The sequence below is a fragment of the Melospiza melodia genome, unplaced genomic scaffold (genome assembly GCF_035770615.1).
Source record: "Melospiza melodia melodia isolate bMelMel2 unplaced genomic scaffold, bMelMel2.pri scaffold_18, whole genome shotgun sequence".
NCBI lineage: Eukaryota > Metazoa > Chordata > Aves > Passeriformes > Passerellidae > Melospiza > Melospiza melodia.
In genome coordinates, this window is record NW_026948525.1 from 2,601,155 (window position 1) to 2,625,096 (window position 23,942).

Genomic DNA, 23,942 nt, shown 5'->3' on the forward strand with positions numbered 1-23,942 from the left:
CCACATTTGTACCCAGGACAGGGCTCATTTCACCAACCCAAAAGTATTTTCTCATCATAGACCTTCTGTGTCTCACTGTGGGGCTTTTAGATAACACAGAGATGCTACAGACAGGTTTGTATCCTGGAGGGAAGCTCAAAGCTTGGACTGAAATCTCAGGGAGATTCCAGGTGTCCCTATGATGGCATTGGATGAAGGGAGATGCAGCTCCTTCCCTGGCTGCACTGACAGCATTGCCCAGAGCCAGGCACTGGGGACAGCGTCACCCTGAGCCAGCTGTGCCCCCTCCAGAGCCCCCAGGGCCAGGCAGCTGCTCCCAGCCCTGTGCTCTGCAGAGGGAACTGAGCCCGGGTCTGCAGAGCTGCCCCACAGCTCTGCTGCAGCTCTGCCTGCACAGGAGGGGCTGCATGCCTTGGAGCCCCGGCCATGAGGGCAGAGGCTTGGCTGGGGCACAGGAGGGAGGGGGCTTGTTCAGAGAGAGGGGCTGCACTGGAGGGGATCCTGTGGGCATCTCTAAACTCTCCCTGCCACAGCATTGCTGGGTTTTTTCTCTCATTGCCTGATCTTCTCTCTGCTTCCTGCAGATTTCCCTCCAGCAGGTGTTTCCCAGTGCCTGATCTCTCCCTGCCAGCACTCACAGACCCCAAATCTCTGTGCACTCTCCTTGGCCCTACAGAACCCTGCTTGTTTTCAGGGCACTGCCTGGGGCCAGGTTCTGTTTGCAGATGGGACAAAGGACAGCTCAGACTGAGCCTGATGGGTTCAGCAAAGGGGATGCTGGTGCTGTTCATGGGCAGAGTGGCTGAAAGTACATTAGGGATCTGTGAATCTACAGAACACAAAAATAACAGTTCCAATGTCTCAGAAACTTTTAAAATTTTGTAATTATAATTCATAATCAATCTTGAATATTAATCCCCCCACTCCCTGCCATTCTCCAATATTAGGAATCCGAAGTCTTTGGAAATGTCCTAATTTTTAATGAAATCCTTGTATTGGAAATATTTTATGACTGACTAGCATTCCTCAGCATGTCAAAGCTTCATGAGCATTTCACCTCCCCTGAACCAGAAATATTCAGAGTTTTACTCACAGAGTCTGTAGGCTTTGGGATGTTCCAGCTTTAGGAGATCACTCCAGGAGCTGCAGCTTCATTGTCCTTCAGCCAGAGGTTCCTGCGGCAAATGCTGGCAGTGATTCTACCCCAGGCACTTCTCAGCACTTCCCAGCCCTGACTGATTGAAGCTCTCTGTGCCTCTGTGCTGTGCCCAGGGTGGCTACCGGCAGTGCCCCAGCCCTGCTGGGCTGGGAGAGGAGCTGCTCCTCAGGAGAAATGTCTTTTTGAAGGTCTTCTTGGTTTGCCAGGAGCTGCTTCTGTGCCAGGAGCCCAGCCCAACTCAGCAGCACAGACAGAGCACAAGGACTTTAATGAGCCTCTGGGGCTTTGGTGTTGTTTACATCAAACTCAGTCCCTGAGAGAGTGTTCAAAAAACTTCTCAAGAACTCAAACTTAAATTGAAAGTCTGAAGTTTCTTGAAGTTGTTATGGTTCCCACTGAGGGACATGACTGAGAAAGTGTCCCTGGTTAGTTCCGGTTAGAGCAGAACACTGGAGGCAGTGATGGCACCTGGGCACAAAGAAAGCAAAGGTGTCTCTGGTGCTGAGCAAAGCTGGATGTGTTTGAGGAATGCCAAGGGCCAAGGCCTGAGCCCCAGTCCCTGGCCAGGCAGATCCTGTCCCTCCCTCCTTGCTCAGGGCTCTTCCCGGGATGGGCACTGGCATGTGGGGATGTGCAATGCCAAGGGCAGGACCATGGGGCAGCCCCTGCCAGGCTGCTGAGCAGGGACAAGGAGGCAATGAGGCCCCAGCCCTGCAAGGGTCACTTGTCCCCTCGTGGCCTCAGGCCCAGGGCCAGCAGCCATGGCCACAGTGCTGCCCAAGTTGGCTCTGGCAGGGCTGTCTTGCAGCTGCTGCCCATCCCTGTGCCCTGTGCAGCCCAGGCTGTCCCACGGTGTCCCTGCCCTGTGCCTCTGTCCCTGCAGGCTGTCGGCATTCCCCGGCTACCCCACCTGGCTGGGTCCTTCCTTAGCTGACATCTCTGCCTCCTGCTGTCCCGCGGTGTCCCTGCCCTGCACCTCTGTCCCTGCAGGCTGTCGGCATTCCCCGGCTGCCCCACCTGGCTGGGTCTTTCCTTAGCTGACAGCTCTGCCTCCTGCCTGCCCCTGCCTGCCCACACAAAGCCTAGGGATGACCCAGACTCCTTCTGGGGGCCATGTTGCACCACAGTCCTGCTCTGAGAGGGAAATTCCTTTCTCTTTGGGTCCTGTCTGGCCCTCCCTATCTCTCCTTTGCATTAATTCTTTCTTTCTCTGTCTGTTCTCTACTATGGAAAAAAGATCCACCACCTCTGAAACCACCATTCAGTCCCTTCCAGGGCTCACCTCTGCTGTCCTCAGTCCCCACCCAACTGAGCACAGAGCTCCTCTGTCCCTGTAGAGTGCTCATGTGCTTGAGGCCTCCAAACCCCACCTTGGGAGATATCTGGGCCCTGTCCAAGGTATTGGCAAATGAAAACATTCTGCTCATAGTCTAAGAAAATCACCTCAGGACAACACCAGTCAGACCTGTGTGTCCTGGCTACTTTTGCCTTGGAGCAATCCTTGGATAAATAGAATTTTTTAGGCCGAATTTCAGTTTTGCCCATGGGCACTTTGATGTGAACAACGATTCTCTTCCATTGGAAGGAAAGCTGAGGCCCAGTGTTTCAGGGGCAGATGAGCAGCAGCCACCAAGGGCCAAGGTGAGCCAGACCTTTCTGGAATTGCAGCTTGTGCCTGAGAGAAATCCTTGGATACACATAATTTGGGAGTTAGAATACAAGTTTTGGCCACTGGTCCCTTGATGAAAAGGCCATTTCTTTTCCATCTGAAGGAAAGCAGAGAGCCCCAGGGTTTGATGGTAGATGAGAAGCAGCCACTGGGAGGCCAAGCCAGCCAAACTCATCTCTCCTGGCAGCTTTTGATTGGGACCTATCCTTGGATATATGAAATTTAGGGGCCAAATCTCAAATTTGGCCCTGGCCCCTGGACAAGGAGACTGTTCTATTTCCATCACAAGGAAGGCAGAGAGCCCCAGTGTTTCCGGAGTAGATGACAGGTGGCCATCCGAGCCCACAGTGCCAGAGAGAGCTGGCAGGTTTTGTCTGGGAGAAACCCTTCATATCGTGAATATTTTAGGAGGAGTAGCAATTTTGGCCGTTGAGGAATAAGAAGATTCTTTTCCATAGGAAGGAAAGCACAGAACCCCAGTGCTTCAGGAGCTGATGAACTGCAGGCACCAGAGACCAAGGCCAGCCAGACCTTTCTGTAATGGCAGCTTTTGTGTAGGAGCAATCATTTGATATAGGACTTTTGAAGTTGGAATCCCAATTTCGACCACAGGCACCTGGAGAAGAAGGATGGTTCTTTTCCCTTAGGATGGAAAGGGCAGAGCCCCAGTGTTTCAGGGCAGAATTCAGGCAACAACCAGAAGCCAAGGCCAGCACGACCTGTCTGTACTGGGAGATCTTGTCTGGGAGAAAAAACCCTTGAATGTAGGAATTTTGGAGGACAAGTACCAGTTTCGGCCATGGGTGCCTGTGCAGGAGGGACAGTTCTTTTCCATAGGAAGGAAAGCACACAGCCTCACTGTTTGAAGGCAGGTGAGAGCCAGCCCTCAGGAAGACAAGGTCAGCCAGACGTGTTGGTAATGGAAGCTTTTATGTGGGAGAAATCCCTGGATATTGGGAAATTTGGAGGGGGAATCCCATTTTGGCCATAGATGCTTGAATGAGAAAGGCAGCTCTTTTCCAATTGAAGGAAAGCCCAGACCCCAGGGTTTCAGGGGTACGTAAGAAGAGACCCTCAACATGCCAAGGGCAGTTGGACCAGTCAGGCCAAGCCAAGCAGGCCTGTTCCCTGTTCCCTGTGATCCATGGGGCCCTGCAGGGTCACAGTGGTGGTGTCATATTGGATCCTTGGTTTCATCAGGCCCAGATGTCTCACACTGGCCTCTTGTTTCCATGGGGCTCCAGTGTCACATGGTCCCTTGCTTCCATGAGGCCTGGCGGTGTCACAGGGGTCTCCTTGGTGTTGCAGTGTCACAATGGACGTTTGGTTCCATGGGGACTCACAGTGTCAGAAGGGTCTCCTTGGCTCCATGAGGCCCTGCAGAGCCCCTTGATCCAACAAGGCCTCCAAGTGTCATCATGGCCTTCAGGATTCCACGAGGCCCCGCAATGTCACAATGGACCTTTGGTTCCATGGGGTCCTGTACTGTTCTTGGATCCTTAGTTCCATGGGGCCCTGCAGTGTCACAATGGTCTCCATGATCCCATAAGGCCTTGCAGTGTCACAACAGGCCATTGGTTTCATGGAGCCTCACAGTGTCACAGTGTTCCCTTGGCTCCACAAGGCTCTGAAGTGCCACAAAGGCCCTTTGTTTTCTCAAGGCCACCAATTTTAATAATGGCCTCCAGGTTCTATGAGGCCCTGCTGTGTCACAATGGCTCATGGTTCCATGAGGCCACACAGTTTAACAAGGGACCCTTGGTGTACATCAGGCCCAAGGACCCTTGGTGTACATCCTGTGTCACAATGGACTTCTGGTTCCATGAGCTCTCACGCTGCCAGCGGCAGTCTCCTCGGTTCTGCAGTGTGTGCTGGTTTGACCAGGAAGAAGTGGGAATTCTGGGATGTTGTGGTCAAACCAATGGGTGCTCAGATTTTGATACTGGCACCTGATGTGGCCAGTGGGGTTTGGACGCACCCCTGAGATCACGCAGGGGTTAAAAACCAGAGCTTCGGCCCTGGGAGTTCTCTCTTGGGACTTTGAGGCAAAGAGGTCGGATCTCCCTCCCCCGTCCCGCTGCTGCTGCTGGGCGGGGGAGGGGCAGCCATGCGGTAGGCTTGGGCCTGGACAGAGGTGCGGGGTGAGGAGGCTCTTGAGGATGGAAGGGTGGAGGAGCCCCAAGAGACATCGAGCCACCCCATCCCCCCCCACCAAGAGAGAGAGAGGGAGAGCCGGCGACAGAATGTGATAGCAGCTGGCCAAGGAGGAGAAGGGGGGAGTGCGGCAAGAAAGTGCCCGGCCAGAGCAGGGGCCAGAGCAGCGTGGGAGTGCCGGAGCTCTAGGACAGGCAGAGACTGAAATTTTTAACCCTTTTCTTACATGACTGGGACCTTGCAAAAATGCTGATCCTCCTCGGAGCTGAATAAGAAGAGAGATAAGAGATGAGATAACGAGGACTAGGCCCGAGGAAAGTGGAGAAGATTGGCTGAGTGGGGGAAGAGATGGAGTGGCCTTTTGGCTGGACTATCCTTATGTGGCCATAGACTGAACCATTTTTTATTCCTGTGACACAGAGACTGCATTTAGGGGGAGGCAGTGCCTCAGAACCAGGAGGGTTCATTGTGGGCACGCCTCGGCCCCAGGGAGTGAAAAAATGGGGGGGACAGATGTCCCGAAGGAGAGACTGTGCCTCTTTTGGAGTGAGACAAGGCATCCTTAAAAGACAACCCTAAAAGCAGCTCTGGTCCATGCACAGTGGTGAGAGCACTGGGCATGGAAGGAAAAATGTCATAATGGCAAAGGATTTTCCGGGCAGTGCTGAGTGACATGGAAGCACACGAGGTTTCAGCATGTTTCCAGGGGAAGTCTATGGTGCAAGAAGGACTCCTCTCCTCTTCATGGACTGAAGTTTTAGTATTCTAAAGGATGCTGGACTGAGATTTGATGATTTGGGGGAATATATTACATCGAGAAATTTGGTGGGGAGGAGGAGGAAAGTGCTTTTTGTAAGGTTTTCAATTTTCCCCTTATAGTTTTTCCCTTCTTTTCTTGTAGTTTAGTTAATAAAGTTTTCTTTATTTCCAAGCTGGAGCCTGCTTTGCTTATTCCTGGTCACATCTCAGAGCAGACACCAGGGAGAGGGTATTCTCATGGGGGCACTGGCTCTGTGCCAGGCTTAAACCATGACACAGTGTCACCATGGTCCCTTTGTTCCATGAGGTTTCGCGGTAGAACATGGTCACCTTGGTTCCGTGAGGTTCTGTAGTGTCAAAATGGAGCCATGGTTCCATCAGGCCTTGCTGTGTCACAATGGCCCCTTGGTTCCAAGAGGTTTCTCAGGGTCACAATGGTCTCCTTGAATCCGCAGTATCACAATGGAGCATTGGTTCAATGTAGCCCCAATGTGCCAAAATGGATTTTGGTTCCATGGGGTTCTGTTGTGTCACCATGGACCCTTTGTTCCATGAGTTTGCACAGTGTCACAGCTGAGTCCTTGGTTCTGTGAGGAACCACTGTCACCAAATCTCTGAAATATCAGAATAAGGCTCCTGAACATTAATTTGCTATTTCAGAGGGTATCATTTATTCAGGAGAGAGATCCAACATGGAATATCTCCCAACCTCACATGAACGTGTAATTCTACCAGTGTGTTGCACATATGCAGTTGCAAAATGTGAATTACAATTTACCCATTTCCGTAAAACCCACCCCAAGTTCCCAGATTCACTTTTTGTTTTCTCTATCCCTGCACCCTTGAGCCAGATGTCTTCTTCTTCTTCTCTTCCACCCATCCTTGCAGGGACAGCAGCCCCTGCATGTCTTGTTCCTGTGCTGAAAGATCACGGGCAGGGTAAACATGGAAAAAACCCTTTTGATATCAACCCCAGGCTCTGTGTGGGCAGGCAGAGGCAGGCAGGAGGCAGAGCTGTCAGCTAAGGAAGGGCCCAGCCAGGTGGGGCAGCCGGGGGATGCCGACAGCCTGCAGGGACAGAGGTGCAGGGCAGAGACACCATGGGACAGCCTGGGCTGCACAGTGCACAGGGATGGGCAGCAGCTGCAAGACAGCCCTGCCAGAGCCAACTTGGGCAGCACTGTGGCCATGGCTGCTGGGCCTGGGCCTGAGGCCATGAGGAGACAAGTGACCCTTGCAGGGCTGGGGCCTCATTGCCTCCTTGTCCCTGCTCAGCAGCCTGGCAGGGGCTGCCCCATGCTCCTGCCCTTGCCATTGCACATCCACACATGGCAGTGCCCATCCCGGCAAGAGCCCTGAGCAAGGAGGGCAGGACAGGATCTGCCTGGCCAGGGACTGGGGCTCAGGCCTTTGCCCTTGGCATTCCTCAAACACATCCAGCTTTGCTTAGCACCAGAGACACCTTGGCCTTGTTTGTCCCCAGCTGTCATCACTGCCTCCAGTGTTCTGCTGACCCTGGAACCTGGGGACAGTTTCCCAGTGGCGTCCCCTCTGTGTGACCTATTAAAAATCAAGAATATTTGGAGTTTAAATTTAACTCTGTGCTATTGAGAAGTTATTTCAAGACACTCTCAAGGACTGAGTCTGATGTAAAGAACAGGAAAGCCCTGAGAGGGTCATTAAAGTTTTCCTAGTCCAGTTATGCAGAAAGATTTCAAAGAGCAGTAATAAAATACACATTCCTATTTTAAAGAGTGTCTTTTATTAAATTTCTCTTTAGAGCAGAGGTGATTGCAGCATTCTGTGCTTGATATTGACCCAGGGTCTCTCCTCAGCAGCTCTGGCCTGCTCACAGAAGCTGTGCCTGGAGCTCTGACCCAGTGTGGACAACCTTGCTCCACATTGCCCAGCCCCATCCTGTCTGTCCTCACTGCCCTGGGCCCTGCTGTGCTTGCAGAGCTGGCTGCACCCAGCCTGAGAGGGGTTTTCCCTTTTTGTACTTTTTGCAGCAATCTCAAACTGCTGAGTTTCCCCAGTGCAAACAGACACACTGCTCAAGTGTGTGCCAGCCCCAGGTGCCACCAAAGGCACTGCAGAGCTGCCCTGGGCCAGCTGTGAGGGTGGATCATCAGCCCAAGCTGCACTGGGCCCCTGCAAGGGGCTGTGGCCATGGGCACTGCACTGGCCCCACTGCTGGGTTTGGCTGCTGCGGCCACTGTGAGAAATGAAACTGTCCTTGGAAACACTAGGGAGGAACTGGGACATACTGGGGAACACTGGGAATGCTGTGGGAGACACTGGGGCATACTGGGAGTGACACTGGGGGATACTGGGACATACAGGGGACACTGGGGCCAATCTGAGAAGACTGGGGACACTGGGTGTGAGAGTCCATCAGAATTTTCCCTCATCTGCCCTCACGATCGTCCTTGGGAGACCACTGAAGAGAAGACCCAACCCCACCCCCCCACCCCCCCCCGTCTATATCTGGCTCTGGAGGAGAAAAGTCACACGCCATGAGCCCTGAGACCTGAAAGCTCAGTGTTGAGCTATTGTTTTCACAGGAGTGTTTGCTGTATGCTAAGAAGAGGGCACCATGCCCTGTTTGCAACAATAGCAGCTCTGGAAGCTGTCCCACCCCTCAGCCTGGCTGGACTTCTCCTGAGTTCCAGGTGGTCTCCCACAGAAGACCCTCACCTGTTTTACAACCACCATGACAGACGGAGATGTGAGAAGCTTTTCCATCAAGGACTGAGACATGAAACTCCTAAAAGGCCCCTCTGCTCCTTCCAAGGACTGGGACTGAAACCCCCAGCCCAGGGAGGTGTGTGGGGGAGGCAAGCTGACCAAAGCGAGATGTTTGCCTGCAGGTTGTGACCACTGGACCGAGAATACAATGGCTCTCGCTTACTGCTAAGAACATAGACTACCTGTTACACCTATCAAGCTCATTTACTGCTAAGAACATAGACTACCTGTTACATCTGTTCCCCATTGTATCTGTTTCCCCGCCCCTCACAATTTTCAGTAATAAAAACCTCTGAGTTAGCTAGAGCCTTTGAGATCTCCCCAGCGTAGCAGGCGGACCCTCGGCTGGACTGCACCAAAGGACTTCGTCTCTGAGTTAGTAGCTATATCCCCTCTCTCTCTCCCTCTCTCTCTCTCTCGTTCTCTCTCTTTTTCTCTCTCTTAATCCCTCTATCACATTTTTGCTGTAGTTATTTCAATAAAACTGCATTTGTTTTGATTATCACTGCAAACCCCCTTGTACCATGTTGGTGTTTTGCACTCTGAGATCATTCCTATGAACCATCAGGTCATCTGTCCATTAGGATGGACCCTGACCTTAAATTGGCGTCACGGACAGTATTCCAGGAGACAGAGGGATTTGCAGGCAAATCCCATGCTAAATTGAGTGCTCTGACTCCGGAATTGGCACAAAAGATCTCTCAGTGCAAAACAGGGGTAACTGTCACTGTCACTACTGTTGCTGACTCTGATACCGGCCCTGATGCCGACACTGATACTTCTCCTGATCCTGATATTGATGCTGTTACTGATATTGATACCGTTGTTGTTGTATTTGAGTTGAATCTGAACCTGTTACTGTTGTATTTGAGCTGAATTTAAAACTGTTACTGTTTTTACTGTTGTATTTTTGTGTGCCTGGACTGTCTAAAACGGAAGGGACAGACCTGAAGAAATTAAGCTGTGCCTTTTAGACAGATATTGTCCCTTCACCTACACAGGGGAGTGAGGGGTGGCCCAGCAAAGGCTGCATGGCTTTCCCCCTGTTCTAGGTTTCTGGTCCCCTCACAAACAAAACATTTGTGTGCGTGTGTTCATGTGAGTGCGTATCTGTACTGTCTGGGAAGGAAGAGACAAATTTGAAGCAACCTCACAGAGCCTCCCAGACTGATTCTGTCTCTTCAACTACCCAGGGAAGCAAGGGGACAGTAGAAGGCTGTGTGATTTGTGTAACTTAAGTTAACTCCCTGGTGTAGCTTTGGTCCCCTCACAAAATGACTAAGAACTTCAGTGCAAAAGGTAAAGCTGAATTTTATGCTCTGCTTGCTAAATACAATGCCACACCTTATCCGGGGGGAGAAGAATGGGCAAGCTGCAATTGGTTTAACTTAGAAAATGTTATTGATAGAATGTCTTTTTTGCAACATGAAACAAAATTCAAACTGGGCACAAATAAAACCATCCTCTGCTCAGTCTTGGGTGCCTGTCTCACAGCAGCCATAGAAACTTGCTTTAAGTGAAAAAGTGAGGACAATGCTATCATAGACTCCCTCCAAACCCTAGTTGAAGTTTTGCAAAAACAATTGGATGAAGAAAGAAATGTAAATAAGTTGTTGTGGGCTGCCCTGAGAGAGGAACATGTTAAAAATTCACAGAACTCTGATTCCTCAAAAGAACCAGAAGAGAAAGAAACTCCTCACATTAATCAAAATTTCTCTCAAAAAGAATTAGCCCTGATGAAAAATTGCGGGAAGCACTGCTGTAATAACATAAAACCTCTAATTAAAACAGAATGCAACTATATCAATAATGAAGATTTTAGCCCACACAAAACCACTAAAGAAATCCCGTACACTACTACTGAATTAACGAAACTTGCAAAGCAGTACAGGCTTCTCCCTCAAAAATCTGAAACAGAACAGATTTGTCAAATGTCTCTCATTGGGGGAGATCAGATTCTTTTGTCAGATCAAAAAGCCAGTGGGTGTTGGGGACACGGGGTGCTTCTAACCACAGCAGACAGACGCATCCCATGGTCCCTAACTCAGCACACAGCTCATTGGGCAGGGGGGCTACACCCTTGGAAAGGAGAGACCCTTTGGTCAGTACACCCGACCAGCTCCTGGAAAACATTCACAAAACTGGCTGCCTGCAATTGATTCATGAAAATAAATTAATTCCTGGTTTTGAATCTCCAATCCAATCACCTGTAAAGCCTGAAATTATGACCTCTTTAACTCAAAGGCTTCCAGGAACACTTAAACCTACAGCAATTCTCCTTCAGAAAACCATAGTAGCTATGTCTCCTATAGAAAGACCAGATAAACTTCTTAGTAACCAGAATGACCCTTTTGTTCCCCTTTATGACTTGCTGAGAAAAAGAATAAAATGGGATTGGACTTCTTCTCAGAAGGAAACATTGCAATTGCTGATTCTTGAAGTGACAGCACACCAAGCACTGCACCCTATCCATCCTACAGACCCCTTTCAGGTGGAGTGGGGATTTGCCTCCTCACAACTTTCAGTAAACATTTGGCAGCAGGGTCCCGAGGGTCTGACAAAGCCTGTTGGTTTTTATTCCTGTGGTTTCAAAGATGCTGAGAAAAGGTACACTACCTGGGAAGGGGGAGTGTTTGTGGTTGGCTTGGCTCCCAGGGAGGTGAAGGAGAACTGGGCAATCCAAGAAACTGGCAGCTTGGGTAGCAGCCAAAATAAACCTGCCTCTGTGACTAAAGCAACCCCTCCTCTCTCCCTCACTTCTGCTAACAGAGAGGAACAGGACAATGCCCAGGTTGGGGAACTGTTAACTGTTTGGAGCATTTTCCAAAGTGAGGGACAGAATTACTTTCTTGTCTGTATTAACACCAAGTCCTATGCTATGTTTATATTTGGGTTGCTCCACGCTGATGCTTTTAAAAGAGATACAGGAGATAATACTGTTAAAGCAATGCAGGGATGGTTTGGAATTTTCCTAAAGCCACAGGAAATTCAATCTGATAATACTTCTCACTACTGTCAAAGGTGTGCAGGATTGGGCAGAAGGTGAAAAGATTAAATGGATTTCTCACAACTCTCACTATGGATGGGGGGTAAATGAGTGTTCCAAAATCACTGCTTTTTGCCCAACAGCTCCAAGCACAATTCCTTCACTACAGAGACCAGATGATGATTTCAAGAACCCAGCACATTACCCTGGACAACCTGTTTTTGGTGGACCCCCTGCTGCTGTAGGGGAAGTACCACTGCTGTTCAAAACCTCTCTGACAATTCCATTGTTCTAACCTTTTCTGCCTCTTCGTGGCAGAGTCTGTTGTGTTTACTTTTCAGAAGAACTCCGAGGGACATGAAGACCTGATAAACCATGATAACACTAGTGATGGACAACAGAAATAATGCTTTCCCCTCCTTTATGTTAACACCAGGTGATGATAGTATACATGACATGTAAATTAACTGAACTTGAATAAATTGGCTGTCACAATTAAAGATTTGATCAAATTACAGCAACCACTGCAGTCATTCTTATTGGCTTTGTGAACACACCAGTGGCTGCTATCAAGCATATTACCAAATTGGGAGAAAGTAAATGTAAATGATCACAAATTGGTAATTGATGCACTTGGTGCTACACAAAACAATGTTTATTTGGCTCTCAGCTGTATCCAGGCACAATTGTGGGTGCAGTCAATTTTTGCTTCAATTATAAGAGAAGGTGAAGAAGGCACTTTTCTCACTGAAATTCGGAAAATAATTTGGGACAGTGCCACTGACTTTGAAATAGAATTCCAATCCTGGTGGAACCTAGTGAATTTTGACCTGTGACGTAATTTTAAATACAACGACAGTTTTTTTTTTAACTATACAAAATGCCTCAGAGCATTTGATTTTCCCTGTTCTAGCATTAGAACTGAATTATGACGGTGCTATTCTCTATCTTTCTGAACATAGAGAATGGGCCTGTCAAATTGGTAAGAAATGGCAAACTGTTGATTTGGAATCTTGTATTGCCCAAGAACAACAATGGTTCATCTGTGAAAGCAATGAAATCATAGTTCAAGACATTTGTTTAGACAGAGAGCAAAATATCTGTCATTTTGAGATTTGTCCTAATGAGGCTTTTGAAACAATTCATAGGCAATACATGTGCATGTTTTAGAACTATTTGTGATTTTTTGCTCATATAAAATGTTATAGTAGATACAAAAAATCATTCAAATTTCTATGCTTGTAACTCTACTAAGATTTCAGGATGTGATTTTTCTTTTGAAGCTCCAGTCAATTCTCACTACCTGTGGCAATCTAACTACACACTGATTCACAAACTGATGTCTACTCCTATTGAGCTGAATCTCACTCTGGTAAAACAACTGCTGCTCCATCAGAACTTGGTTGAAATCCTGGAGAAGTTCAAGGAAAGCGGACAAGAGACCCGGGTGACTGTTCATCACAATGTAAGACAGATACACCGTGTCATGGAAAGGGTGGAGAAAGATGCCGAGCACAGGTGGTGGGATACACTTTTAGGTGGTCTCCTACTGCTACGAGTGTCTTGAACAGTGTGTGTCATCCCATTGTTATCCTTTTGATTTTAATTCTGTTTGGTTTCATTTTATCAGCAATCCTAGTCGTTATGAATTGGAAGATGGTGAAACAGCTGACAAGATTGACGTCTATAGTTAATGCACACAATTTGGCTGATGCCCCCTGCACCGTGGAAATCCCCGAGACATTTGACACAAAGCAATTATGAATTAAGCATATGTGTTTTAGAGTAATCCTGATTTTCTTTTATGATTTTGTGAAAATTACTTTTGATTTTTAGTGAATTGTTTTAGAAAATTATTTTAAAGTTAATGCTTGTATTATGATTTGTTTATTACTTTTGCTGTTGATTATTTGTGATTTGTTTTAACCATCTCTTGAAATTGTTATAAAAATAATATTGTTAATTAATTAATTATTTTTTGAAATTGTTATAACAAGAATATTAATTAATTAGTTTTAATTAATCAAACACTTCTGAAAAATGTTATGATAATCAATATTAATTATGTTTGTTTATTGTCTCCCTTTTTTTCCCCTTCTTTTTCCTATCCTTTCTCTTCCTCCTTTTCTCTTTTCTGTCTCTCTGACATACTGTCTCTGCTTTTCCGGGTATGCTACCAACGTACGGCAAGACTGATCAGCAAACCTCCAGAGCCCTGCTGACGAAGATCCCTTCAAGACAATTGTGAGTCACGGGGTCGTGTGAGAGTCTGTCCAAATTTTCCCTCATCTGCCTCACGATCGTCCTTGGGAGACCACTGAAGAGAAGACCCCCCTATTTAGAATCTGGCTCTGAAGGAGAAAAGTCACACGCCATAGGCCCTGAGACCTGAAAGCTCAGTGTTGAGCTCTTGTTTTCACAAGTGTGTTTGCTTTATGCTAAGAAGAGGGCACCATGCCCCGTTAGCAACAATAGCAGCTCTGGAAGCTGTCCCAGCTCTCGGCCTGGCTGGACTTCCCCTGAGTTTCAGGTGGTCTCCCACAGAAGACCCTCACCTGTTTTACAACCACCGTGACAGACAGACGGAGATGTGAGAAGATTCTCCACCAAGGACTGAGACATGAAACTCCTAAAAGGCCCCTCTGCTCCTTCCAAGGACTGGGACTGAAACCCCCAGCCCGGGGAGGTGTGTGGGGGAGGCAAGCTGACCAAAGCGAGATGTTTGCCTGCAGGTTGTGACCACTGGGGAAAGAAAACAATGGCTCTCATTTACTGCTGAGAACATGGACTACCTGTTACATCTGTTCCCTATTGTATCTTTTCTCCCCCCCCCCCTCACAGTTTTCAGTAATAAAATCCTCTGAGTTAGCTAGAGCCTTTGAGATCTCCCCAGCGTAGCAGGCGGATCCTCGGCTGGACTGCACCAAAGGACTTCGTCTCTGTGTTGGTAGCTATATCCCCTCTCTCTCTCTCTCTCTCACCCCTCTTTCTCTCTTTCTCTATCTTTTTTTCTCCCTTAATCCCTCTATCACATTGTTGCTGTGGTTATTTCAATAAAACTGCATTTGATTTGATTATCACTGCAAACCCTCTTGTACCGTGTTGGTTTTTGCACTCTGAGATCATTCCTACAAACCATCAGGTCATCTGTCTACTAGGACAGACCCTGACATTGGAGAGACATTTCTATGAGTTTTTTCGATGGGCAAAGTTCTTTGGGTTTTCCACGAATGTGCTCTTTGCCCTTGATACGTTCGTATGGGAAAGCATGGAACCCATTTTCCAAGCCATTTTGAACCTTGGATTCGGGTTCCCCCGCATTTTCCAGTGTTCAGGGCACTCTCTCCGGTTTTGAAAGAGAGAGCGGCTGCTTTCCCTGGATTGTTGACTGCAGGAGGCAAGCCCTATTCCTCCGAATTCTCATGGGAGAAGTTCCTTTTGGGGGAGATGATCTGCTGCTTCCCAGCCTCCCTGGCTCGCAGCAGAGGGGCGAAGTCTTGCCCGCAGCCAAAGAAGTTTTTCCCCTGCATTTTCGGAGCATGCTCAGATGGAGCCACTTTTTCCCTCCTCCGTTGCTCTCGGAGGGGGTTTGAGTGGGCTGAGCCGTTTGTGGGGCTTCCCCAAACCTCCCCACGGGTGCGGGCGCTTCCCCACATGGCCTCTCCCATGGCCGTCCCTCCTGCAGAGCCTGTGGGTGCAGCGGCCCCGCCTGGGCTTGCGAGCTCAGAAACACCGCTTCCCGCGGCTTCACCGGTGTTGCAAGGCAAGAGCGATCAGGCACCGCTTCCGCCGCTTCCCGCAGCTGCGCCGGTGTTGCCAGACGATGCACACAGTGACAATGGCAGTCGCCGTCAGCGTGTGTCCGAGGCTGCGCCGCCTGTGGATGCACCAAGAGCCGGCCCCATGTGGGTCCCTGTAGCCCCGCTCGCGGTGGCCCTGCTTTCACCCTCAGCGCCGATGCCGGAGGTGTCAGTTGAGACCAGCGACCCAGTGCTGCCGCCGTCACCCCCCCCCCGCCTGCTGCGACTGCATTCTCTCTGGCCTCGCCCCCCCCACCAGCCACCCCAGCAGTTCTGCCGCCTTCGGGGACTCCGTCCTCCATGTCTGCGTCAGAGGCTGCCCTGGAACCGGAGGCATATCCGAGCTCAGACTGTCCCATACCGTTTGCCCTTGCAACAGCAGTTTCAGCAGCTGGCCTCTCCTTCCATGGAGGAGGTATGGCTCAACAGCTGAGTGCGGGTGCAGCCCGCCCGCCTTCTTTCAAGCTCAGCGTTCTTGGCGGGTTGGGGGGTGTTTGGTCAGTTGTTTCCCCTTGGGGGGAGCGAATCTCCCTGCCGTCCCTCATGCGCCCCAGCCGCAAGGGGGAGGGGAGTCCTGAAAGTTCTGCCTTTGGTCCCCAGCCCAGATGGGGTGGGGGTGGTACTGGGAGGCAGATGGGGGAAACACCTTTTGCATTTGCATTGCAGAGGCAGAGGGAATGGCGGAAAGCCATCATTGCTTGTTTTCTGTGGGGAACAAACATTCCCAGACCCGAGATGGAGATTCTCAGGACAGCTTCTGTCCCCTCACTACCAACATGCATCAGTGATTTTGGGGGGAAGGATGCGTTTGGTCACTTGTTCTGCCATTGCACTGGCAGTGTGGTGCCGGGCTGTGACAACACAGAGCCCGCCTCGCAGACCGGGCCTGGGCTGTTTGGCTCGGTTCCCTGGGCCAGGGCCACTGCCCGGCCGGCTGCTGGGTTTGGGGGCTTTGCTTCCCCCGTCAGGACCTGGACCACTGTTCTGTGGGACAGGTCTGGGGTTCTTGATCCTTCCACATGGGCCAGGGCCCACTCAGGGCCTCTCAGGCTCCTCTCTGCTGCTGCTGCTCTTTCCAAAAAAAAAAAAAAAAAAAAAGTTGAAAGAGCTAGTAGCACCTCAAAAGCATTGAAGAGCCAAAAATTACAAGTAGTTCAATAAAGGAGTGTGGCCAAGGCATTAAAAATTTTTTGTCAAAATTGTTTGGTAACTGTCAATGGATTTTTGATAATTATTGATGATTTTTCTTCAGCAATTTGTTGTTTCAGGATTCTGCAAGCCTGTTTCAGGACCAAAAGGGACTTTCAGAAATGTCAAAGAGGAACATCCTCAGTCGATGGACTTTCTCCTGTAACTCAGCTGTTTGGAGTTGAAGCAATGAATTTCTTTGCATTGTTTAAGCATTTTCTTATGTTGTAAGATTGTTTTAGTGATATGATAGAATTTTATGTTCTACAAGTGAAGAATTTCCCTGATCATTCCACATCAGCACTTGATTGAGGTTTTTCATTGGCAACAGATAACCCGTCAAGTGTTTGTTCTTTCTTCTGCATGGGTACAGCAGACAAAATGACAAACACTTTTCTTTTTAATTTAACTAAAATAAAAAGGGTGATATGTCACAGACATCTTTTATGAAAAATCCTTTCCTTAGGATTTTTCCTCCTGAGAAGCTGAGAGGCCTCAGGAACAAAATGTAAACAATGGTTATCTGCTGCTGTGGAATGCAACAGGTGGATCTTTGATTGGCCCATGTTGGTTGTTTCTAATTAATGGCCAATCACAGTGAGCTGGCTTGGACAGAGAGTTTGAGCCACAAGCCTTGGTTATCATTCTTTGCTATTCCATTCTTAGCTAACCTTCTGATGAAATCCTTTCTTTTATTCTTTCAGTATAGTTTTAATATAACAAATATAATTAAATAATAAATCAAGCCTTCTGAAACATGGAGTCAGATCCTCGTCTATTCCCTCATGCTAAGACCCCTGTGAACACGGCCACGGTGACAGGCTGCCAGGGAGACAGCGTGACCGGAGCTCCACCACCCCTACATCCCGGGCACAGGCGAATCGGGGGCATTTCCATGGCACCCCTGCTACACTTCCCCATCCCCCCTGCCGAACTCCCTTTGTCACTCTCTCAGCGTGGGGGACTTGGTGGCACTGCAGGACCCCTCTTTGTGCCATCACTGAGATGGCACCTGTGCTTTTTGTCACCACCACCTGCCAATTTGTCACCAGTGCCCTAAAACAGGGGGTGGCCCACATCCTATGGTGGGGGAGAAGGGACAGCAACATTTTTGGTGTCTCCCTAACCACTTCCATCCCCCCAAGGATGCTCTGTGACTCTGCACTGCTGCCCCCCCCCCCCCCCCGCCCCTACGTCCTCCTCCTCCTTCACCTGTGCCCCAGGAGGTGATGCCGCTGCTCCCACCGGGGACGTGCCAGTGACACCAAGGGGACACTGTGGACCGTGACACCGAGGGGACCCCTCAAAGGGACTGCAGGGTCACAGTGGCTCCTGGAGTGACAGCTGGTGGCTCCTGCAGTGACAGCTGGAGGTCCCACCATGCTGTGGTGACAATTTGGGGGGTGGGTGCTCTTTTTGGGGTTCTCCAGGGTCGGTCCCAAAATCCCCTCCCATCACCACAAAGTCACCTCTCCAGGCCTCGCCTCAGTTTCCCTCTCGCTCTGCAGGGACCATGTGGAGCTGATGTGATAGCATTGGGTTTATTTGGGGGGATTTTGGGTTGGGGGCTACTGGGATGGACTGGTGGGACAGTGGGATGGGCCAGGCTGTGGCCAGGCTGGTGGTCATCTTGGCTGCGGGCAGGCCAGGCTGGGGGGCTGCAGGGCCAGGGGCTGTCCAGATCAGAATCCAGCTGGGATCCATGGCCCGGATGTCCATCTGGACCAGTGTCCATCCAGAGTGGGATCATGGTCTGGTGTCCATCTGGACCAGGGTCCAACCTCTCCTGCCCCCATCCATCCCATACTCTCCAGCCAGGGCCACTTCTCACTGCAGAGTGGACAAGACCCTCGGTCAGTGCCAAGATGACCCCAAACCCCGTCCCAGCAACCCTGCCACGCCACCCACCCCGAGCCCCAGTGCCACTGGTGTTCCCTGGAAGCCAGGCCAGATCCAGAATTCCTGGCAAAGGAGATCCAGAGTCCTGGGCTGGGGACTCAAGGACATCCAGGATAGCGAGCACTGAGTCCATGGGGCATGGGGGGACAATTAGGAACACAGCTGGGGACATGCCTGGGTGGACGGGGGTGGGGGGTGAAGGGGGTTAAGGGGTGGGGAGAGGGTTGGAGGGCGGGATGCACCCAAAACTTCACCAAGTCAAAGGGGAGGATGTTCAAAACTAGAGGGGGAAGGATGGGAAATAGGGAAAGGAGCCAAAAAGGGGGAAAAGAACCCCAAAGAGGGGAAGAGTGACCCAAAATGGGGGGAGGACCCAAATGACAGAGAAAGGATCCAAAGTAGGGAGGAAAAGACACAAAATAGGGAGAAGGGAAGCAAAAGATGGGGAAAGGATCCAATCTGGGGAAAACGTCTCAAAGGGGGAGGAAAGGACCCAAAATCAGAGGACAAAGGGTGTCACGGGAACAAAGCTCTTCCTGTACTTGGGGCACTCTCAGGGCTGCCCTTAGTGGTGGCTCTGTTGGTGTCTGGTCAAGATAGAGCTCTGAGAGAAGCTCTTCCTACACTCAGAACACTTGTAGGGCCTCTCCCTGGAGTGGATGCACCAGTGGCTGATGAGAGCAGCGTTCTGCTTGAAGCCCTTCCCGCAGTCAGGGCAGTTGAAGGGCCTCTCATCTGTATGAAGCTGCTGGTGCAGGAGGAGAAAGGAGCTGGTCTGAAACCTCTTCTTGCATTTAATACACTCATAGGGCCTCTCTCCAGTGTGGATCCTCTGGTGGCCAAACAGGTGGGATTTTGACATGAAGCTCTTCCCACACTGCCCACATTTGTAGGGCTCTTCCAGACCTGTGTGGACTTCCATGTGGTGGGTCAGGTGGCTTCTCCTCTGGTAGCTATTCCCACATTCCCCACACTGAAAAGGCCATTCCCCAGCGTGGTTTCTTTGGTGGATGGTCAGTTCAGAGCTCGTCCTGAAGCTCTTCCCACCCTCTGCATACTCATAGCTTTGTTCCTCCGTGTGGGTCCTCAGGTGGGCAGTCAGGTTGGAGTTCTGGGTCAAGCTCTTTCCAAACTCAGGACACTCGTAGGGCCTCTCCCCGCTGTGGACACGCAGGGAGTGATGAGGCCGGAGTTGTACCTGAAGCCTTTTGCACAATGGTGGCAGCAGAAGAGCCTCACGCCTATGTGACTCTGCTGATGCCTGATGAGACAGGAACTCATCTGAAACCCCTTTCTGCATTTATCACACTCGTCGGGACGTTCTTCTGTGTGGATTCTCATGTGGAGGATCAGGGAGGATCTCAGGGAGAAGCTCTTCCCACATTCTGAGGACTTGCAAGACTCCTCCCATCCTGGAGCTGCTCATGGATCCCCAGCTCTGAGCTGCAGCTCCATCCCTGGCCCAGGGTGGGCCTTTCCCCCTCAGATCCCCGTGATCGGCGTTTGCAGCCCCTCCTCGTAAGGGATCTCTGGGGCTTTTCTTTCCCCTTTGATTCCTGTGCTGTGGAGCAGCACAAAACAGCCTCTTCTACAAGGTTCTCCTGTGGGGATTTGACCTCCCTGGTCTCTGGCCTAAGCTTCTTGTCTGGGGAAGGAAGGACAAGGAGAAGATGGGATTTGCCTCCGTGCCACAGGGAAGGACAAGGAGATCCTCCCAGTGCGTCCCCAGCAGGACAGCTTTGGCACCAGGGTTGTCCTGCAGCCGGGGGCCGTGCTGGGGTGGGAGATGGAGCAGGAGAGAGGGGGAAAGGGGCACTGACTTCCTCCTCACCTGCCTGGGGCTCCTGGGCCATCTCCTTCCTCACGGCGTCCTCCTTCTTCATCGGGCCAAGGTTTGGAAAAAGAAAATCCTGGTTTGGGGGAAAACAAGGGCTGAACGTGTTGGGTTTGATAGTCCTGTTGCCCAAGTGCAGCTGGAGAAGTCAATGCCCCTTTCAGCCTTGAGGGGCCTGGAGCCCGCTCATCCCCAGCCTCCCCCACCCCTCCAGGCAGCCAGTTTGTCTCCCAGCTCCGGGATCGCCCCTCTGCGCTCTTCCCCACTCCAGGGCTCCCGAGCTCCTGTTTGCTCTCCTGGGCATCCCCCAGCCCGAGATCGCCCTGTGCCCATCGGTACCAGGCGAACGTGAGTCTGTTCCCTCCATGGGAAATTAACGGTTCAGGTTTGAGGTCCTGCAAGAGTCAAAGATCCCCTGCCCCATGATAAAACCCTCCCAGAGACCCCCCGATGGATCTGGTGCAAGCTCCCCCTCCCCACTCACCTGCGGCTTCTGGAGGGGGCAATGCAGCAGGAGTCAGGGGAGCTCTGGCCTCAGTGGCAGGGGAAGGCGGCGGGGAAACCAACGTGGTTGTGCTGCTCCTCTTCCTTCTGCTCCTCCACTTACTCCTCGTCTGTTCCTCCTCTTCCTCCCACTTTTCTTTCACTCCTAGACTGGCCCAGGCAATGCTGACACCCAAAAGCAGCCGCGCTCTGCCCTGGGCGGGTTCCGAAACAGCATGGCAGTAAAACTGGGGAGTGAAACTGGGAGCATTGGGAAAGATCATGAGAGCAGCAGAAAGGAATTGGGAGCGCTTTCCCTGCCAGTTCTGCTTTTACTGGGAGAACTGAGAGGGAACTGGGAGCAAACAGCACTCGGAGGCGGCTGCAGCCGGCAGCTACTGGGGCCACGATAGAAGGCCTGGTTATGAGAATTAGAGAGCGATCACTCGCTGGGATTGGTGGGCGGGAGCAGCGCGGGGTTTGCTCGGTTATGTGAGGGCCGGGAGGGGCCGGAGCAATGGCGGCGGCGGCCGGTGAGAGGGGACAGGGAGCGGGAATGGGGACGGCAATGAGGACAGGGAGTGGGTATGGGGACAGGGAAGAGGCATGGGAATGGGGACATGATCGTGAAATGGCACCTGGAACTGGAATGGCACAGAGAATGGGGACAGGGACCGGGAATTGGAATATGGGTATGGGACTGGGAATATTGAAATGGAAATACGGGAACAGGAGCGGGACCGTGAATAACAGAAGGGGAACAGAGACTTGGAATATGGGAGACGGATAGGGAATGAGACTGGAATGAGATTCAGGCTGGGATGGCAGCGGAACGGTACCAGGGTGACATGGGAATGGGTGGGTGAGAGGGGGTGACAGCAGGGAGAGGGGGATCCTGGACAGGGACACTGGCAACCAGGACAGAGGGACATGGAGACAGTTCCAGGGCAGGGGGGCCTTGATCAGCCACACCACAACTTTCACCAGGGTCCCCAAGCACTTTTGCACCTACTGGGCCTGTTCTGCCCAAAGCCCTGAGCAACCCCCAAGTCCCTCCCAGGAACCCCCACCTCCCTCAAACCCAACATGCCCCCCGTCCCCTGGCAGATCCCCCCATGTCCCCATCAATGGCTTATTCCAAAGTCTTTGTTTTTACCCTGGTTTTGTGTGTTTTGAAGGGACCAACAGAAATGAAAGGAAAATCCAGGCCACGGGGTGCAAGGAAGATGTGAAGCAGCTGGACAGGTGGTTTCTAACATGGATAACCGGCAACAGGGATGGCCTGGGCTCTGCTTACTGGGGTTCCCTGGGGATTACCCAGGGTGGATGCCTCTGTGGCGGCTGGAGCTGGCGCAGCGCAGGAAGGTCTTCCTGCACTTGGGGCACTCACTGAGCTGCCCTTAGTGCTGGCTCTGTTGGTGTCTGCTCAAGATAGAGCTCTGAGAGAAGCTCTTCCCACACTCAGGACACTCATAGGGCCTCTCCCCACTATGGATGCGCCGGTGGGTCACGAGGGTGGAGTTGTCCCTAAAGCTCTTCCCGCAGTCAGGGCAGCGAAAGGGCCGCTCCCCCGTGTGAATCCTCTGGTGCCTGACAAGATGAGAGCTGGTCTGAAACCTCTTCCTGCATTTATCACACTCATAGGGCTTCTCCCCAGTGTGGCTCCTCAGGTGGTAGATCAGGTGGGAGCGCTGGCAGAAGCTCTTCCCACACTCCCCACACTCGTAAGACCTCTCGCCAGTGTGGATCCTCTTGTGGACAATCAGGTTCGACTTGTGGGTGAATCTCTTCCCACACTCGGGACACTCATAGGGCCTCTCCCGGGTGTGCATGTGCTGGTGGCTGACAAGGGAGGAGTTGTACTTGAAGCCTTTCCCGCAGTCGGGGCAGAGGAAGGGCCTCTCTTCTGTGTGAGTGCACTGGTGCCTGAGGAGATCAGAGCTGGTCTGAAACCCCTTTCTGCATTTATCACACTCGTCGGGACGTTCTTCTGTGTGGATTCTCATATGGAGGATCAGGGAGGATCTCAGGGAGAAGCTCTTCCCACATTCTGAGGACTTGCAAGACTCCTCCCATCCTGGAGCTGCTCATGGATCCCCAGCTCTGAGCTGCAGCTCCATCCCTGGCCCAGGGTGGGCCTTTCCCCCTCAGATCCCCGTGATCGGCATTTGCAGCCCCTCCTCGTAAGGGATCTCTGGGGCTTTTCTTTCCCCTTTGATTCCTGTGCTGTGGAGCAGCACAAAACAGCCTCTTCTACAAGGTTCTCCTGTGGGGATTTGACCTCCCTGGTCTCTGGCCTAAGCTTCTTGTCTGGGGAAGGAAGGACAAGGAGAAGATGGGATTTGCCTCCGTGCCACAGGGAAGGACAAGGAGATCCTCCCAGTGCGTCCCCAGCAGGACAGCTTTGGCACCAGGGTTGTCCTGCAGCCGGGGGCCGTGCTGGGGTGGGAGATGGAGCAGGAGAGAGGGGGAAAGGGGCACTGACTTCCTCCTCACCTGCCTGGGGCTCCTGGGCCATCTCCTTCCTCACGGCGTCCTCCTTCTTCATCGGGCCAAGGTTTGGAAAAAGAAAATCCTGGTTTGGGGGAAAACAAGGGCTGAACGTGTTGGGTTTGATAGTCCTGTTGCCCAAGTGCAGCTGGAGAAGTCAATGCCCCTTTCAGCCTTGAGGGGCCTGGAGCCCGCTCATCCCCAGCCTCCCCCACCCCTCCAGGCAGCCAGTTTGTCTCCCAGCTCCGGGATCGCCCCTCTGCGCTCTTCCCCACTCCAGGGCTCCCGAGCTCCTGTTTGCTCTCCCAGGCATCCCCCAGCCCGAGATCGCCCTGTGCCCATCGGTACCAGGCGAACGTGAGTCTGTTCCCTCCATGGGAAATTAACGGTTCAGGTTTGAGGTCCTGCAAGAGTCAAAGATCCCCTGCCCCATGAAAAAACCCTCCCAGAGACCCCCCGATGGATCTGGTGCAAGCTCCCCCTCCCCACTCACCTGCGGCTTCTGGAGGGGGCAATGCAGCAGGAGTCAGGGGAGCTCTGGCCTCAGTGGCAGGGGAAGGCGGCGGGGAAACCAACGTGGTTGTGCTGCTCCTCTTCCTTCTGCTCCTCCACTTACTCCTCGTCTGTTCCTCCTCTTCCTCCCACTTTTCTTTCACTCCTAGACTGGCCCAGGCAATGCTGACACCCAAAAGCAGCCGCGCTCTGCCCTGGGCGGGTTCCGAAACAGCATGGCAGTAAAACTGGGGAGTGAAACTGGGAGCATTGGGAAAGAT